At 48.3% G+C, this 18,715-nt stretch overlaps 2 long non-coding RNA genes across 3 annotated transcripts; one reads left to right on the top strand and one right to left on the bottom strand.

The window, feature by feature from the left end:
- Positions 1-1,285: 1,285 nt before the first annotated feature.
- Positions 1,286-4,365, bottom strand: LOC127681088 (uncharacterized). The gene is made up of 3 exons (XR_007977076.1): positions 4,276-4,365; positions 3,820-3,948; positions 1,286-1,470 (listed from the first exon to the last, which is right to left on the bottom strand). It is a non-coding gene; the product is annotated as an uncharacterized LOC127681088 (long non-coding RNA).
- Positions 3,897-18,270, top strand: LOC127681087 (uncharacterized). 2 transcript variants are annotated; one of them, XR_007977074.1, is made up of 5 exons: positions 3,903-3,966; positions 4,767-4,971; positions 7,965-8,112; positions 16,961-17,001; positions 17,091-18,270. It is a non-coding gene; the product is annotated as an uncharacterized LOC127681087 (long non-coding RNA). The 2 variants fall into 2 exon arrangements; XR_007977075.1 differs by lacking the exons at positions 4,767-4,971; positions 7,965-8,112 and having other exon boundaries at positions 3,897-3,966.
- The last annotated feature ends 445 nt before the right edge of the window (positions 18,271-18,715 follow it).

The raw sequence follows: 18,715 nt of genomic DNA, 5'->3' as shown, positions 1-18,715 counted from the left end.
AGAACTGAGAATGGTATAATAGAGTTTCCAAAATGTAGAATGCAGAATGAAAAATACTTTTGCATTGTGGAGTCTGAAAAAAACCTAGAGTTCTGGAATCATTCTGTTAGAATTCTTTTTAAAAAAGTAATTTATATATTCACATAAAAGTCTTACATATTAGTGGCACAAACATCAAAATTAAGGAACTTGGGGATTATGAAATTGTAACTGATTTTTTTTTTTTAGAGCATTAGAAATACAGACTAGGTAGGGTGTGGTGGTGCAGAGTCAAAGATGGGAGACTCTGTGAGTTCGGGGCCAGCTTGGCCGACAGAGTGAGTTCCAGGACAACCAGGGTGGTATAGTGAGAGCCTGTCCCCCCCCCAAAAAGACAAAATAAATAAATAAACAAATGAATAAAGATAAGTTAATGTATAGAAGCACAGGCTCATGGATGCTAACAATTAGAAACCTTGAGCATAGTAGAGCTTTAGAATATTAAACTACAGAACACTTACTGACAGAATCTTAGAACCAGAATGTATGCATCCAGGAACAACAGAGTTCGAGATTCGGAGCAGTTCCTAATTACAGACTTTGGATCTCCGCACTTAGAAATTGCAGAATGTTAAAACCAGTGTCTTTTTTTGTGTGTGTATGAGAGAAGTAGATGAACAAATCCCAGAATTTTGGAATTACAGGATTTCAGACACAGCCTGGAGGAATTTCAGGGACCAAGAGGGGCATTTGCTGTCAGTTCCACTCCTGGCCCAGTTGTTTGTGTGTCTTTGCTCGCTCAGGTGTACACACACACACACACACACACACACACACACGCAGTCTTGGTGAGCTGGTATTTACAGCTAGACTATATATATATATACTCGCATTTTATTATCCTCATACCCTCTAGAGCTACCGACATCTTTTTCTGCCTCTTTTCTGCTCTACCTCCCAACTCTACAAATTCCTACTACCCTGTTTTTCAAGAGACAAAGCTTACTTTCATTTTACAAATTACCCAGTATCCTAATTCTCACAGGACAAGTCTATGAATAACATGTTAGTGATATGAAGCTTTGGCTGCTCTGGCATGTGGGAAGAGTCACAGAGAAGGGGCAGAAGAGCATGTGTGGCCCGTGGCAAGAATGGCGGCAACCGGGTCCTCCTAGGAGCCACATCCCTATCCTTTCTTGGAAGGAGGTGGGGGCCACAGCGGAGGCTGAGAGCGCAGCCTGGCCTGTCTAGGTAAAAGGAGACTGGAAACTCTAAACCATTTCATGCTTATTTATTTTATGATCCTCATGAGCTGGGGTTTACACAAATTGAACAACATGTGGATTAGATAATTTGCCAGGGATGATCAGCCTCCGATGGTTATCAGGCTTGGAGGCGATTAAAGCCAGGTTGATGAGGATGCTTTGGCAATAAGTTGATGCTGGTATCCAGTCAAGGATATGCGGAGGCTTCTCACCAAGCCATAAATCCCTGCAGGGGATGGCACGGTGGAAGAGGGTGGTCAGATGTCAATGAAAGGAGTAACTTTCAGGATTCTATTACATCGCTGAGGGACAAACTCAAAGCAAAACACAGGCAGCGACAGAGGCACCCTGGCATTTTAGACACTGACTTCCTAATGAATCCACCCCAAACACTGTGAAAGCACTAGCCAAGAATAAACAACCTGAATGTGGATCCTCTGGCCATTCTTTCAAGCACTGTAAAGATAGAGCGTACGGGGTTTACTCTAGTTATTTCTAGAAGTCCCAGCGCCCCCAGGTTCACATATGACACCTCAAAACTCCATACAAGAGAGGAATGTGGGCCAGAAATGGCAAGACATCAGTCAGTGTCCTACAGATAAAATAGACAAAAGCAATCCCTTTTATTTATTTTTGTTTGCCAATTTTCATTTTTTTTTTTTTAATAAGCCACTTAGTTTAGAGTTTGGAAAGCCTCACAGCCAATGAAACCACAGCTCTCCCTGGCGTCTGAGGGTACTATTTCAGTGGAGCCATAGAGTATTCTGGAAACTGAAAACTCCAGAGAATTCCAAGACAGAAGGTTCTAGGCATACCACATAGCCTTGCCCATAGGCTGGGCACCCCCAGGCAAGGCCGGTTCCTCTCTGATCCCCAATAAGCCCACCCGCAAATAGGAAGTTGCCTTAAATAATCTCAGTGTGGGAGTGGAAATGTTAGAAACAGGAAAAGAGCCATTTGGCTCTGTTTCCTTTTGACAAGTTGCATCTCAGATCCATCGGGCTGCTGCTCCTAGTTATTTCAGAGGTCGCTCAACCCAAAATGGCCGTTTCCCTGGCTCTCACTTTCGATTTCCAATGCTAAACGGAAAAACCACGACTCCAAATTCCCTAGACAATGGCCTGTGGCAGTTGTACACATTTCCTAGTGATGGGGGTGAGGGTGGGGGAGATCAGAGTGAAGCCAGTTGGCAAATGCCTGCTCCGTTCTGCAAGGAGTAAGGAAAGGCACAGGGAAATGCGCGCATGGCATAGCTGCTGGGGGATGAACCGGCCATTCTGTCTGACTCAGTTTCTCTATCTGTAAAAAGGGGAGGGAAGGGAGGAAAACTCTCAAGGTTGTCTTCTGCTCTTAAACACAGTCCCCAGCCAGCCACGATTCTGAAGTACAGCATTGGGTACACTGTGCCCATATACACATACATGTACACATACACATACACGTACACGTACATATATGCATATGTATACGCATACGCATACGCATACACATACACCTCAGCCTGCAGAGGTCACTGATGCTGATTCTGGAATTGGGCTGAGGGGAGGGGGACAAAGCCAATGTCCCATCTGTGAACAGGCCCCATTGCCTGGAGGCCTAGAAGTTATGATAAGCAGGTGTGGGTGAGCAGGGTGATTGGGAGTGGAGGTGAGGACTCGGTCACAGGCCCCCTGCAAAGCAGTGAGCCAGTCATGTCTGCAGTTAGTCAAAGGAGTGTGAGAATGACCGGGCTGTGGCAGCCCTGACGATCATGGGCAAGACCACTGTTCTCAGTCCCGCCACTAGGATGGAGGGTAGTGAGGGCTGCCCTGCTAGGCTGGCTGACAGCAGGCTGGCTTTTTGGCCTTTCATGTCCGTGACAGTATGAAGTGTCCGTTTTGTGGTGATCAGAATGGAGTTTGTTCCTGAAACATTTACCACTGGATCTTTCTGGGATTTCAGATCCTGGGATATGAGGTTGTTTATGATCATAGGGCCCCACTCGTCAGTTTAGTTAAAACAGCACCAGGACAGGCAGAACCATCCATCTCAGCCTCATGATTGATCATCATAGATAAATGGCCACGGATTCTGTTCTACCACAAGGTATTGGTTCAGACAAGACTACACAGCAGCCCCACAGAGCAGTCTGGTATGTTACAAGAATACAATGGGGGGGGGAGGAGACAAAACTATTCATTCAGCTTTTTTAATAACTGCGTAGCTGAACACAGAAATTCATTTTATAATCCCAGCACTTAGTAGCCTGAAAGAGAAAAATTACCACAACTTGGAGGCTATCCTGGGTTACATAGAAAATCCCTATCTCATATGAGACAGAAAATACAACCCGAATGCAGCTTCCTGGGCCACTGGATAAGCATACAACCAGTCATTTCCTGGGCCACCCATCTTATTTGAGCAGCAGGCCACATGACAGACAGGAGCTAGAAACACAGGCATAACTCTTTGGTCTAGCCTAGACCCCTTCTGCTGTGGTAGACTTGCAGGATTACAACGGTAGAACTCATGGACAGAGCTCTTACGGAAGCTCTCTGCCTTGTCATGGGAGGTAGAGGTACCCCAGAGTCCTTACCAGAATCCATAGGACTTGGGGTTCCTCCTCTTTCGACCGATGCCACTCAGTGACAGTTCTTTCTTCTGTCTTACCAGATTTTCTCTTGCTTCAGGGCCAGTCTGGATGCTTCTCCTTGTGGCTAATCTCCTGGGGCACGTATACCAGGTATGTTGAGCACGGGAGATGGACAATGCCCCCCGCCCCACCCCCCAAGTAGCAGAGGCTTTGAGTGGGGAGGAGACTCAGGAGGGCCTTCTCAGTGTTTAGTGAATAAACACTGAATCAGGTTTCTGGCCTGTCACTCTGCAGCCTTTCAGCACAGGAGAGGCCAGATGGGCCCGGGGGAGTTTCCACAGCACATGAAGAGCCAGCCGGAGCTGGGGGCTGGGGTGGGGGGGTGGCTCTGAGGCCCAGGCAGGGCTGGCTCTGTGCAGCCCTGTGGACTCAGCATCTGCAGGCTCTGGCACTTCACACCTTTGAAAGGCTCCAGAGCGGCTCACAGGAAAAATAAACGGTTTCTTCCATCCGTGGCAGCTCGGCCATCCTCGGAGGCTGCTAGGCACACACAAGAAACCCTGTAAAAGGGCCCAGTGTTTCCTTTTCCACTCCCTGAAAGGATATGAGCCGGCCTCTTAGGGCTGCTGGGGGGAGCTAAAGGCCTCACCCACCAGAGGCTTTGGTCCAGTCTGATTCCCCAGGACATCCAACCTGCTCAGGGATAGAAATACCTGCCCCGGAGCTTGGTATAGACAGGATGTGTAGTCAACTGTTTGGCACATGGGATTTACTTTATCAACAGCTTCTTGATTGTCTGTGTCACCTCCAACTAGTCAGAGTGCCTGCGGCAGCCACAGCTTTCTTCTCCGTACCCATGCGAGGAGAAAGGGGCTACAGTTTTCCCTGTCCAGCACTCAGGGATTCTCCGCAGGCATCTCTGCTGCCTCTTGTCTGTTCCTCCTCCCCAGGGTTCCAGGTCCATCATTTTACAAGCAGGATCGGCCATGAGGACAACTTCAGTGCAAGGCATTTGCTGAGCTTCCTTATGCTGTGCATAAAACTGTAAGAAGAGAGTAGACCTCACAGCATGCTGACAGCATGTTGACGGCCAGCAGAAAGAATGCACGGATTAGAGAGTCCTGCGGTTGTTACCCGGACCTGTCTCAAGAAGAGGTGGTTCAGGCAGGAATACTGGGAGCTTTGGGCATCAGGGAGGGCTTCCTGTAGGAGAATATGACAGAAACAGGAAATTTCTGCCAGGGTCTTGCTTGCTGCAAATGTATGAGGTTCAGCCTGCTCCTGGCTCCTTGAAGGTCGGGAGGTAGTCCTAAGAATGTGTGTGTGTGTGTGTGTGTGTGTGTGTGTGTGTGTGTGTTCTCCTACTGTGATTTACAAGATGGGAAGAAGCTATTTGAACCAGGAGACAAAGGGAGGCAAATACAGGGCAGATTCCTATGGGAATGCTCAGGGCAGGGTCCAGGTGGGGACGGAGATAGTGAGGGCTCCCCCACCCCCCACCCCCATTACTCCCACCCCCACCTATCATAGCCGGTGTTCAGAGAGGCGGGAGGACATGGTACAAGTGGGGTTGCCTGGGAGACAGGCTTGGGCTCTGGCTTTGCAGTCCTCCCCTAGTGACCAGACTGCAGGTAAGGCTCCTAATATTTCAAGGTCCCACTTTTTAATATGTAGTTTATAATCATATCACATACAAATTATCTATCATTGTAATATATATAATTCATAAATGTTGCCCGCAAACCACAGTTCAGCTTCTTCTGGGGCGTCAGGGACCCTGAGCAGGAGGAAGGTGGGTAACCTGCTGATAGGCACAGCTAATGAAGGGGTGAGGTCTGCATCGAAGATTCTAAGTCTACAAGGTAAAAGAACTCTCAATTTCTAGGACTCCGTGGATGTTGACATGATAGGACTTTCATTTATTTATTCTTAGTGTTATTTATGATGATGGTGACGGTGATGATGATGGTGGTGGTAATGATGCTGCTGATGATGCTGAAGGGCGTGTGCCTGCCACGGTGTGCATGTGTAATTCAGAGGACTGTGGGAGGTCGCTTCTCTTCTTCCACCTTGGGTTCTGAGGACTAAACTCAAGTCATCAGGCTTCTGTGGCAAAGGACTTTGACCCGCTGAGTCATTGTGCCAGCTCAAATTAGGAGACTTTTAATAATAATAAAAAGATGTCTAACATGAGGTGGTTCTAGATGGTTCTAGGGGCCAGCAAACTCTCCATACAAAGCCTGGTGGTCTGCATTTCAGGCTTTCCAGATTCAAAAGGTCTGCCACATGACTCAACTCCTTAGTCGCTGTAAAACAAACAAGTGTGTCTAGGTCCCAGTAAAGCTTCCTGACAAATGTCCGTGGCAGGTGGATTTAGCCCTTAGCAACCCTTTGCCAAACCCAGTTCTCTAGCCGCTTAGGAACCTCTGCTCTGCCAAGAACCCTGGCAAGCACCCCCCTTCAGGAGCCCCACAGAGCCTCACTGGGGAAGCAGAGGGGTCTGCAGAGGCCAGGACAATTCCCCAGGGCACAGGGCCTCTGAGTGTGGCTCTCCCTCTCTGTCCTAGAGAGGTTGTTGAAAAGCCTTCTCTGCAGTGCGCAGCCTCATTACTCTCCTCTGGAAAACAATGATAATTTTCCCCAAGTGGGAGGCAGCTGCACTTGTGAGCCAGGCTCATTTGGCTGCATGAATATTTATGGTCTGTCCCTTAATTAAGCCCAGAAACACAATCTATCCTGCTAACAGGGGCCACTGAAGACTGGGGGGCGGGCAGCGTCAGGAACCAGCCTCTTGTGCCTGTGAAGTAGGGTTGTCAGCGAAACATTTGTTTCCAGAACAACTTGGTCAGGGCCAGTATCCACAGGCATGGTGGAGTTGACATTTCCTGGAGAGCAAGCACCCTTGTTGTGTGGTTATGTGCTAGAGACTGCCTGGCCACCTTGCTGGACAGGATGGGTAGCTGTTGTTCTAGGCCTGCCTGGGCTGGCACACGGGTGACTAGGGCTACCACCTTAGTGAGGGTGACTCAGGTATTTCCCCACTGGCCTGCAAGGATCACTCTAGTGACAGCTGCCCTGAGAGAAATGGTCCTAAGTGTGGGAGCAGGGCCAGTATGGGTCCTGCAGAACAGGGGGCTCTCCGGACCTCAGTTTCTGCTTTCTTAAAATGATAGAGAAATCCCAGCACCATCCACCCTGTGGAGCTGTCTCTGGGGGAGAATTGAAAGAGGATTTGGGGGAATCGACTTCTTTTCCTCTAGGTCCCCCTCCCTGAAAAGCCCACAGAACCAAAGAGAGCTGACCATGCCCAGCCCAATAACCTTGAGGGTTTCCGGAAGTCATAAATCTTGCCTTTTCTTGCAGGGTCCTATCTTCAGAAAACTACTTTGGGCCTCATATCCTCTTTCCCAGAGCCAATAAACCAAGTAAACACCATAAAGCTCCTCACCCACCTGAGCTTTCACCCACCAGCAGAGCCAGGTCACATTAGGAACTCAGGGCTTCATGGCGTCCAAGTGGGCTGTCCTTGGCTTCCCCCAGTCCTTTAGTGGAGCCTGCCTTTCCTTTCTCTCTCCGTTTTCCTCTTGATGATTCTCCTCTGTCACTTCCAAGCAGCTCTAGGAGACCCCAGCCTATGCTCCCACCCACTTCTGTGCGAGGAGGCCTGGGTGAGGAGGATGCTTTCCCAAGGTGGGTCTGGCCCCAGGGCAATCATCCCAAGCCTTAGCAATCCACACACCTTGTAAACTCAAAAGTCAATAAGACCTGGAAGTGGAGGAGACCCCCCCCCCCGCCCGCCCCGACTGGAGGAGGAAGCGGAGGGCAGTGGGCCTTGCCTGGGAAGTCGGTCAAGGGCTGCTTCAGTGCCCTCTGCCCCTGCCCTTAGTTAGGCTACTCCACCCATGGAGTTCTGGGAGTTCCTGATTCTTACCTTCATATCCTTCTTTAGATCTGTTGTTCCAGCAACAGCTTGGATGTGGAAGTGGCCTTCAAAGCCACCTGTCCCACATGTTCCTACTACCCATGGGGAGGCTGGAAGAATGGGGAGTGCCTTGCTCAAGGTCAAGGTTAGGGTGGGTAAAGTAGAAACTGGGCTGCAGTCAGGAGGCCCCGCTTGAGTCCGCCTTACCTTCTCCACTTCTCCACAGATGCTCGTGGATGTAGGAGGGACTAGAGCTTCAGATAGCACATGGGACCACTCACTGCCTTTTGCATTCACAACACCATCTTCCTGGGGAAAACAAAGCTGGAGCACAACGTTTGGGAGTCTGATGCAGTGGGCCCGACGAACCTTTGGTAAAGCTGTCATTTGCTTGTATGGTCTTGAATGCACGTAAAGTAGGGATTATACTCTACGCCTCACACACATTAGCCCGCCCCTTCAGTTTTTTTGAAGATGAAATGAGACCCTGATTGTGAAGGTACTTTATTAGCCAGATGTGTTTACATCCGAGTAAGTGTGTGTTGAGTGGTTCCTATTATTTTTGTTCTTATTTGATGTTTGTTATGCTTCCTGCCTAGACAGAAGGATCTGCTGTCCTCTGGAGATCTGGGACTTAGGGACAAGTTCTACCAGCTCCAAAGAGTTGTGAGGAGGCTTGGGAGCTCAGATAGGGCCACTCAGGGCAAGAGAACACTAGGAGCCACAGAGTTAGGCTCCAAGCCCCTTTTTCCTTGTCTAGTCTCAGCTTGTGGCTTGAACTGCGGCCTGAGGGATTAACCAGCTGGTAGGACAAGTGAGGCCCCGCACCTGAGAGGCCAAAATTAGCTTCTCTCTGTGTGTGTTTTTGTAGGGAACCCTGACCTCTGCCGGGGAGGACCAGGGATGCTCCACCAGGTGCTACCACAGCTAGCTCCCTACCTCTAAAGACTTTTCTGCCAGTTCTTCCAACACCTTTACTTTGGGGAGGAAAACTTCATCAACATATTTTTTTTTTATTCATTTGACATGAAAGCCATTACAAAGTTCTGTCCCAACCTTGAGGCATGCAGGGCTGGTGGGGAATCTTAACCAGCTTTTTTCCCTTCTTGGTGGAGGAGACAGCAGCAAGAAGTCATACTCTGTCAGGAACAACCACCTGACACTTTGGTATCTGTCTGCTCCATACTATTATTGGCAATGAGAGGCCAAGCCAGGTCTTCCTTGGGGACACAGAAAACTCTTTGACTTGACAATCAGTCCTGCTGAGATTTGCCTTAAGGTTTCTCAAAGCAGTGTCTTTAGCTATTGCTCAGGGCAATTTTCTTACCCAGCTGTGATGTGGCGCTTGTAGACCCTATACCCCACATCCATCCATGCCATTCAGTTATCTGGATGGACTGCATTTCTTCTTTACAAGTTCTGAAATTATATTCGGCCTTTGAGGCCCAGCTACAGTTGAACATAGCTTTTCCCCAGTCATTCTAGGTAGAGAATTGCCAGCTCAGGAGTTGGTGCTGAGCAACCCCGGTGGAGGTTTATCAGAATGGCTGCATGATGGCTGGGTGGGTGGGTGGGTAGATGGATGGATGGATGGGTGGGTAGATGGGTGGATGGGTAGATAGATGGATTATAGATGGATGGATGGATGGATATATGGATAGATGATGGATAGATGGATGGATGATAGATGGATAGATGGATGGATGGCTAGATAGATGGATTATAGATGGATAGATGGGTGGATGGATGGATGGGTAGATGGATGGATTATGGATAGATAGATGGATGGATGGGTAGATAGATGGATGGATGGGTAGATGGATAGATGATAGATATGATAGATGGATAGATGGATGGGTAGATAGATGGATTATGGATGGATGGATGGGTAGATGGATGGATTATAGATGAATGGATGGACATATGGATAGATGATGGATAGATGGATGGATGAGTAGATGGATGGATGATAGATGGATAGATGGATGGATGGGTAGATAGATGGATTATGGATGGATAGATGGATGGATGGGTAGATGGATGGATGGGCAAATAAATGGAAGGATGACAGGAGCTGGCATCACTTATCTTTTTATCTCTTTCCAGTCACTTGCCCTCTAAAACATATCAGGCACAGGTTTTTGCACATGTAGAGGTTTGGCAAATGTCATAAAATATGACTGAGTTTTCAGTGACTAAATGGTTGTGAGAATCTATATAAGGAGCATGATCTATAGGCTAGCCTTAGGATGTATGGATGTTGACATGACAGCTATAATGTATGTGTCTGTCCCATTCCTGCACCTTTGAGCTAAGATGTAAGCCTTGCATGGAAACTGCATGCTCTGTCCCATTTACTTATGAGGTAAATGTCACAAGGAATAAAAATTAGTAAATCAGTACATGGTTGGGACATGAGGGCAGAAAGGAATAAGCAACAAAATAAGAATGAATATATACATGAATATTTGAGAATATATAAGTAGATGTTGGGAGAAATAAAGGAAGGAATAAGTAAAGGTTAATTATGAAGGAGAAAAATTCCACATTTCACGTGATGTGTTATTTATTGACAGAAGCCTAGACTGTAGGGTTGCCCAGAGTCATACCTTCTCCTGCATCAGGACACAGGGACCACAGACTTTAGGGTCAGCACCACTGGCATAGCCTAGAATTCAGTGTTAGGAATGAGCTTCTGTGATGGGAAGCTTCCCAGCTGCAGGCCCTGCAGTGCATGAGAGGATGCTTCCAGCTGTACACCCTCTACAGCGAGCTGCTGGCTCAGGGGGAGTCTACTGGGGCCTGTTCTTTACCTGGGTTGATCCACCAGATACTTGTAGGCTGGCTTTCTTACATAAAAAGGTAGCCAGTTGGTGAGGCTTTAAGTGACCTCCATATCAAATTTTAGCACTCTCTCTACTTCTGTATCTGCTTTACCATCTTGGAATTCTTTTTTATTTCATTGTAACCATGCTAACAACTGAACCTAGGGCCGCATATATATCAGGGAAGCCTCCTTCCACTGAGCTACATCTACAACCTCCTTCTTATTTCTCGATATGGTCTCACTAAGTTGCCCAGACTGGCTTTGAACTTACTCTGTAGCCAAGGCAGGCATTGAACTTTTGATTCTCCTGCCTCAGTTTCACCAATAACTGGTATTTCAGGCCTGTAGCAGCCAACCTCATTTTTGGATTTTTATATAGCCCTTACTGAATATACTATGCATTTTCTTGTTTATTGTATGTTTTCCTTCTTACACACAAATCCCAGGAAGATGGGGCCTTTTGCTGCCATGTTCATAGCTATGTCCCAACAGCTAAGACAGAGCTTGCACACAGCAGGGACCACTAAAAATGTCTTAGGTAAACAACTTAATTATTGAGACTTGTATTAGTGAGTACATTTCTCAAAACAGGACTTTCTTCCCCATGTAGGAGAAATAATCACTCTTTTTTTTCCTGTGTAGTAGATTACAGTAGTAGCCTCTCCTTACACGCTCAGCTTCTGTCCTGACCCTCCCCTTGTTATCTTCCTCCTTGACACCGATCTCCCTCCCAGACCTCCATTTTCCTTCTCAACACTTCTGCCTCCTTCCAGCCTTCATCCTCCTGCCAGATCCCAGCTTCCTTTGTGGTCTATGGTGCTTTGCTCTATGGTAAATAGGACCATACTATTCCCTCCTAGAAGCTCTTTACTGCCCCTCTTCCTTTTCTTTGGTCTTGTTTCCCAATGCTGTGCAATGTATGCCAGAAATTGTGCAGTCTTTAGACTTTGAAGGTTTTTGGATTCTAGAATATTCACACAGACTTCAGCAGTTGAATAACTCTAATTTGAAAATCTGAAATCTGAAACATTCCAAACTTTGGCACTTTCTGAGTGCCAGAGTGCTAACATTGTAAATATAAAGCCTCTGACACATACCATATACTCTGTAAGTGGTAGTTCAGTTTCCCTCGAAGAAGGGCATCCAGTTGGAAGGTACAGTGGTGTGTGTGTGTGGGGGTGCAGTATGTGTGGTGAGTGTGTGAGAGAGCATGGACACGCCCTTGGGGGTGCTCACAGCACTGCATGAATTCAGGAACTGTGAGTGGGTATCCTGGTAGGCACCCAGATTTCAGCAAAAGAACATCAGGACATTGGGGAAGAGACATCGGTGAAATCAAATCCCAGAATACATCGAGCAGAAAATCAAAGAGCTCTGCTCTTCCTGTGGGGAGTGGGGAACTTCCAAGAGAGCCTTCAATACCACGCAAGTCTTTGCCAGACTATCGAGAGTTCTGTGCTGTGATGGCCCTGTTGTTCTTAGACTTCCTCATAACCGTTCCGAGGAATCTGGATCGTTGTCCCCGGTCTTCTGGGAACACAGGATCCCAGGAAGCTGGAATACCTTCTTCAAGGCAACCTGATGCTTCAGGACTTGAAAGCAGGCTCAGGGACCCTCTCTGTGGCCTTTGTCATCTAGAGTCTTAGCACTCATCAGACTTGAGGATGACCAAGTGCTGAAGCCAGAGACTGAGTCTTTTTAACCCCTTGGCAGCACTTGCTGCCCCAGAGCAGCCTACAAAGATGCAGGCTGTGAATGGGGCCTTCACAAGGCCCCTCTCAAGAAGGGAACTCACAGGATGGTGCAACCATATGTTCTTCTAAGGAAGAATTTTTTGTTTTCATTTCAAACAGCTCTGGTTTGGTGACGAGTGGCCAGAGGAGGTGCTCTGTTTTCCATCCTAACACCTATTTTCAGGTGGGGGCAGGGAGGACTCCAACCTGAAATGTTATTTCAAACCCTTCCCTGGTCTTGCACCTCCATTTCCAGGCCACGAGTCACATAGCAAAGCACGATCCACAGCGTGTCCCGTTGCTTTGTAGTCTGAGCGCCTTTCAAAGCAGGAAGATGAGTCTGTTTCAGCTCTTTCCCTTCTGACCTCATACATAAAATATCACTGCCTGATGTGGTGCTTAAGTAAATAGCCTTGCTGGGTGCTGACCGTCATACCCTGAAAGGCCAGCTTGCCAGGGACAGCAAGCTCAGGCCACCCCTCCCTGCCCTCCACAGACAGAGGTAAAACTGGCCTTCAGATGTTCCTTGCCTACTTTCTGCCATCTGAGGCACATTCCAAAGAGGAGGAGGAGGCCAGCGATGTCTCATCACCTGACAGGGCACAGACAGAGACAGATGACATGCTCCCTGCCAAAAAAGGCCACATTCAGACACTCCTAGATAGCCAGCTGCCACTTTATTAACAGTACAGATTCCATCTGAATCAGGCTGGGAAAGAAAATATTTATGTTTGCTTGTCGGGAGGGCCTTCATCTGTCTTCAGCAGGAGTCAGCCCCACTGTAGTCCAGGACTGACATGTCTGAGTGCTAAGTGTTCTAAGCTCAGAGTTAAAGTTTTCCAAATGTCCCCCCCTGGAGGAAGACAGGGTAGGAGCCTCAAGGGTCCAGGATGAGGGCATCAAGGGGAGGCAGGATTTGAGAAGCAGAACGCTCCACTGCCTGTCAGATCGCAGCCAGAGGCAGGTACAAGTGCAGTATCTCACCATCTCAATATGAGCTGGGCAGGGGCCGGACTGAAGCCCCAGGGAAACCACTTAGAACTGAGAACAGGGTAATTTCGCATTGCGTGTGAATTGTGGCATGGAGCTAGGCCGGACTCTTAAACTGGGCAGAAGAGGTAACGCAGTTTATGTTCTTCCTCTTCTTGGGCCCATTATTTTAAATCAACCTCAAAAGGCAATTCTTTAGCTGTTTCGGGGTGCCTGTCAATCTGCACTTTGGTAAAACTCTGCCCACTCTGGCAGTCAGCTGTCTATTTTAGTAACACAGTCAGAAGGTGCTGGCCGGAACAAGGTAGGTCACCCTGGGGATGGCAATTTGGGCTTTGTGGGCTTTGGTAGACCTGTTCTCTTCAGACTCCAGTGAAGTTTCTCTCTCTGAGCTGTAAACACTAGATCACGTATCCCTATATGTAGGGATCTGAAAACTTGAGTTCAAATCCAGAAAGTACCACTTAGCAATTGTGCAAGCAACCCTGAGTGTCTATTCAAGTTTCTCTGTCCTTATGGATAAAATAGAGCTACTAAGTACTTTTTGTATGATTATCCTGGGAGCCCAGTAGGTAGGTGTGGGAAACCATGCTGTAAGGTGTCCTGACTAAGATTGCAGGATTTCTCTAGAACATTATGGGCAATCTTTATTTATATGAGAGTAAACATGTACAAATGTAGGCCAGAACAATTCATAATGCATACTGATTGTCTTCACATAATGCTGTAACAAACCATCAAGGCCTGGGTAGTTTAAATTATAGCTATTTGTTTTGCATAGTTCTGGGGGCCGAGGCTTCTCATGTCAGTGTGCCTCTAGGTTTTCTTTCTCAGGAGGGACTCTACCTGGCAGAGAGAGCCTGGGAGCTGCTCTTTCTTCCTCTTCATTCTGAGATTGTTTATTACATTTATTTGGGGGGAGGGGTAGCACGCATGCTACAATCCGTGTGTGGAGTTCAGAGGACAAGCACTGAGAGCTGGTTCTCTTCCTCCATCACGTGGGTTGAGGATACTGAGCTCTGGTCATCAGGGTCAATGACTAGCACCTTTATCTACTGAACCATCTTGCAGGCACTCACTCTCTTTTTATCATCCCCATAAAAATCCCATCACAAGGGATTTTGCCTAATTACTTTCTAATGCCAGTCCCTCCCCAATACTGTCACATGGGGTAGGAGACCTTGGCATCAATTTCTAGGGAACACATTCTGCCCCTAGCAACATCTGCATGTAAGGTCTGTGTGGTGGTTAGGAACCTGAGTGTTGTGTTGGTACTATATGTTTCCAAAGAGATCAACGATGCGTGGAGGTTTATAGACATTTCCACACATCTCTGTGTGTTTTCGGGCTTAGGTTTACGTGAAGCTGTAGCAAAGGTTAAAGCCACAGGCTAAGAATTAGTGATAGGTTCAGAGTTCCCATGCAGATTCTATACAAGCATGGGATGAGAGTGGCTTGGGCCACAGTAGGCTCTTCACTCAGCATAGTGAGTCTCTTGCCTCCCTCAACGTACAGTCGCTGTGAGGGGCACCCTGGCAGAGGGACTCAGAGGCTCGTTGGCACGGGGATTCATCTAGCCTGAGATCCCTGCTGCAGGAACTCAAGGATTTGTCCTCCACTGTGGAAGGGATCCTGGCTCTGGGAGCAATTTTCCTGGCGTGGGAAGACCTGCAGCCTGTCTTTGGTGCTATGGAAACCTTATTAGCTCATTTCCATCTGGACCCATCCTCATCTATTCTAATGGGTCATTTGTCTCACTGATTCTGTCCAAGCTCCAGTTTAAGTGGCATTTGCTTAGCAATTGGTCTGTTTGAGAAGTTCACGTGTCAGTGCCAAGCTTCTGAAGACCAAACCATCCTCCTGAGCAGGTGGAGGCCCAGACACCTGGGAGAGGTCATGGGGAAGGGGAAGGCTTTCCAACTGTCAAGGGTCCTCAGAAACAGTCAAACATACTATTTATTCCAATAACCCCCCCCCCCCCCCCCCGACTTGCCAGATTAGAATGCTCATCACAGAGGTCTGGTGTAGGACCGTGAAAGGCAGCCTGGTTCCTGGTTGAGCTAAGGTTGGAAACCCCGGTGACCCTGAGGAATGGCAGGTGTTTTGCCTGGTCCCCAGACACTAGGCTTCTGATATGAGGCCACATCCCTCCATAGATTTGTGGCCATCAGTCATGTAAGGGCAACCCCCCCCCCAAGCCCCTCCACAGGTAGAGGACATGGAAATCAAGACAGATTTCCATTTTAATGAGGTACCTAAAGGCCTGGAGGCTTAGCCAATAAACCCCCCCTCCCAGACACTCCTCCCTGCAAAAGGTATTTAACCTCAGGCCCACTCTGAGAACTGGGGTACAGTTTTACTCATCCACCTGCTGCCATGACAATAAATATATTAAAACCAGGGACTGCCTCTTTTCATCAGGACCTGCCATGGGGAGCAATGGATCAGGTCTTCACCTAAAGAGCTGGCCATCTCATCTCCTGAAGAAGGCGTCTTAGCACTCCCAGCCATGGCCTCCACCAAGCCAAGCTACCTGCCAGACACACCAAGGACTCCATGCTTGTGGGAGCAATCCCCCCTTTCCCCTTTGGTCCCAGGCTAGATCCAGCCTGTGGACCCCTACTCTGTTCTCAGCTCTTCCCTGGCATCCAGTGGCACCTGGGTGCCCAAGCGCCTGAGAACTGAGGAGTTTTGGGGGTCCCTGGAACCCCAGAGTGGTGTCCAGCAGCATCCCATAGCCTGATACCCACCTGACAGCATGAGGTTTGCACAGTCAAAATTTCCTATGTTGCCTCCCCAACATGTCAGAGTGGGACATGAGACCTCTCAACCCTACAGTCTGGGTTTAGGATCACAATCTGCCCTTTTTCTCCTGCATCAAGAGAGGGTCTCTCTTCATGAACAATGGAGCTGTCCCCCCTCCCAGGTCTTAGCTGCTACTTCAATGACCTGAAACTGGCTTCTACCACAGAAATGTTTGCAGAAAATGGTAGGACCAGGAGTAAATCCATATGACAACTTCACAAATAGGCATCAATGGCTCCTTACATATATGAACATAACACAAAGTCATAGTCACAGAAATATTTTTGGAAACATAGCACTCATATACCACACACACACACACACACACACACACACACACACACACACACCATGCCCATGAGAGGGGGGTGTCTTTCACGCTCCACATAGCCCACTGACAAACACATCTATGGGTGTATTATACCTCCAAAGAAGTGCATGATTGCTTGGACAGACGCACCCCTACATCTTTATACTTAATACATGCAGCACACACATCTCCACAAGCTCTTAGGAACACACACACATGCACAGGGACGGAAGCTCCTTGAATAGATATTTCTATTGAAACAAAAATTCTCCAAAGCCCACATTAGTGATTCTCAATCAGAATTCCTATCACCATCAGAGAACATAGAAGAATTATACAGCAGGAGTGTCATCAGACGATGGACACACGTGCAGATGCTGCATAGGAATCAGAATTCTCACCGCACAACTAGTGTGCGTATTGTATACACACCCTATCAGCCTTCTCTGGGGCCTGGCATGTTGAGCAGGAGCCAGTGAACTCTAAAGGCTTCCTGTATAGTGAACACAGAACACTTTCGTCTTTGAAAATAAACTGACTTATCTTTTATTACTCAGAGGAAGAACACGGTAACTTGGTGAGGACGGCTGTGATTCTGGTAAGTGATAACTTTTTTGCTCTGCTGTTTCAAGAGAAAAATCACTCAGGGAAAATGCTTCCATAGTTGCTTTTCTTCCTGTGTTTCAGTGGTAGGAGCAGTGGCAGCAGCTCTTGCTTGAGGTACACATCTTCGCCTGAGCTGAGAAGCTCCCATCTCTGGATAGAGATGCTATCAAGTCGAGGGCAAGCAAAGCTCGAAGTCATCTAGGAACCTGCTGTTTCAGCGGCGCTGTGTGCAGAGCACACAGTGGGCCCTGAGCTACATATGGTATTGCTAGTGCCATATTTGTAAATGATTAGCATCAGCTGAACAAGGTTAAGAATCCAGAGTTCCTTCCTCTCCAACTGGTTTGTGGATTCAGAATTTCCCTCAGTGAGGCAAAGAGGAGAAATGTGGGACCCCAAACCCAGTCCCATTGTCTCTGATGAAGACCTAATTGATGAGGGCTGCCAGAAGTCAGTGGCAGACTGCTTCCTAACATGAAGGGGGACGTAGGTTCATCTCCCGAGCCACAAATCAAGCAAAATACACACCTCCTAAGCAGTCTATCCCCACCCCCAAAGTTGGAGTGGTAAGGGTAGCCTCGTGGAGGACTTTGGTGAAGTCCTCTGCAGGCAAGAAGTCTCAAAGGTCAGCAGAGGTGCCACCTTAGAGAAGCAACCTTCCAAACAGCTTGAACAGACTTGACGGCAGCTGCAGGTGGGGGATTGACAGTCTCTGTCTAACTGCTGCTCCCTCGGGAGGCTTTCTAGGCCAACACAAGCTTTGGCTCTAACCACTGTTCCCTCTGAGCTAGGGCTGCTGGGTGGTCTAGGGAGCAGGAGGGCAGCATGGGGGGTGGAGCTGGAGCTGGAGCAGGAGCAGGGTGAGGCAGGCCAAGCCTGACCTGAAAGAGAGGGAAAGGGAGAGGGAGAGGGAGAGAGAGGCAGAGACAGACAGAGATGCAGAGCACAGGCAGACACAGAGAGACAGAGAGTTGGATCTGGGTCCGGGGAAGACTGATGCTCCTGGAGAGCTGAGGTCCTGGTTTGGGAAAGCAGAAAGATCTAGAAGATGCTGAAATGCAACTCCACGAGGGGTCAAGCAACCTGCTGAGGGTCCAGGATGATGACCACAGAGAAGTTCCCGGGTCCCTGCTGCCCCAGGTGGTTAGGGTGTGGCGCACTGGGCCCCCTTCACCCCTACATATCTGGGACTCCAGAAATGTGGCCGACATGCTGCCCCCCCCCCCAAGGCTGCCATTTGGAACGCATTTGCAGACACATGGATCGTTTTTAAGTTAATGCTTTTTAATTCACTCTGTTTCCCAGTTGTCGTTTTTTTTTATTGAAAAGGAGGATTCTGCCGGTGTGTGTTCCTTGCAGGGGCTGTGTGTGTGTGTGTGTGTGTGGTGGGTGTTTGCTGCGTGGCAGAGATCTGATGAGAAAGAGGTAACGATAGACAAAGGCTCAAGGAGACAGTGGAAAACACAGAACAAAACAGCAATGGAGGGGAGAGGAACACAGCAGCAAATGCAGAAACACTCTGGAACCCAGGAAGTGAAGGCTCAGCAGGGTGGGCTCGAGACTCCAGGGCAAGGGAAGGAGGGAACTGCAGCCAACACCCCTACCTCCATTAAAGCCTTTAAGGTTGTGGCTTTCTTTGGGCTCTCAGAGTTGGGGGAGGGGAGTGACGGGAGGGGGTTCGTTTTGTTTAGGAGTCTTAAGGGTTG

The sequence above is a fragment of the Apodemus sylvaticus genome, chromosome 3, assembly GCF_947179515.1.
Source record: "Apodemus sylvaticus chromosome 3, mApoSyl1.1, whole genome shotgun sequence".
Classification (NCBI taxonomy): domain Eukaryota; kingdom Metazoa; phylum Chordata; class Mammalia; order Rodentia; family Muridae; genus Apodemus; species Apodemus sylvaticus.
Note: the sequence above shows the minus strand (reverse complement) of the source record. Positions and strands in the feature narration are given on the sequence as shown.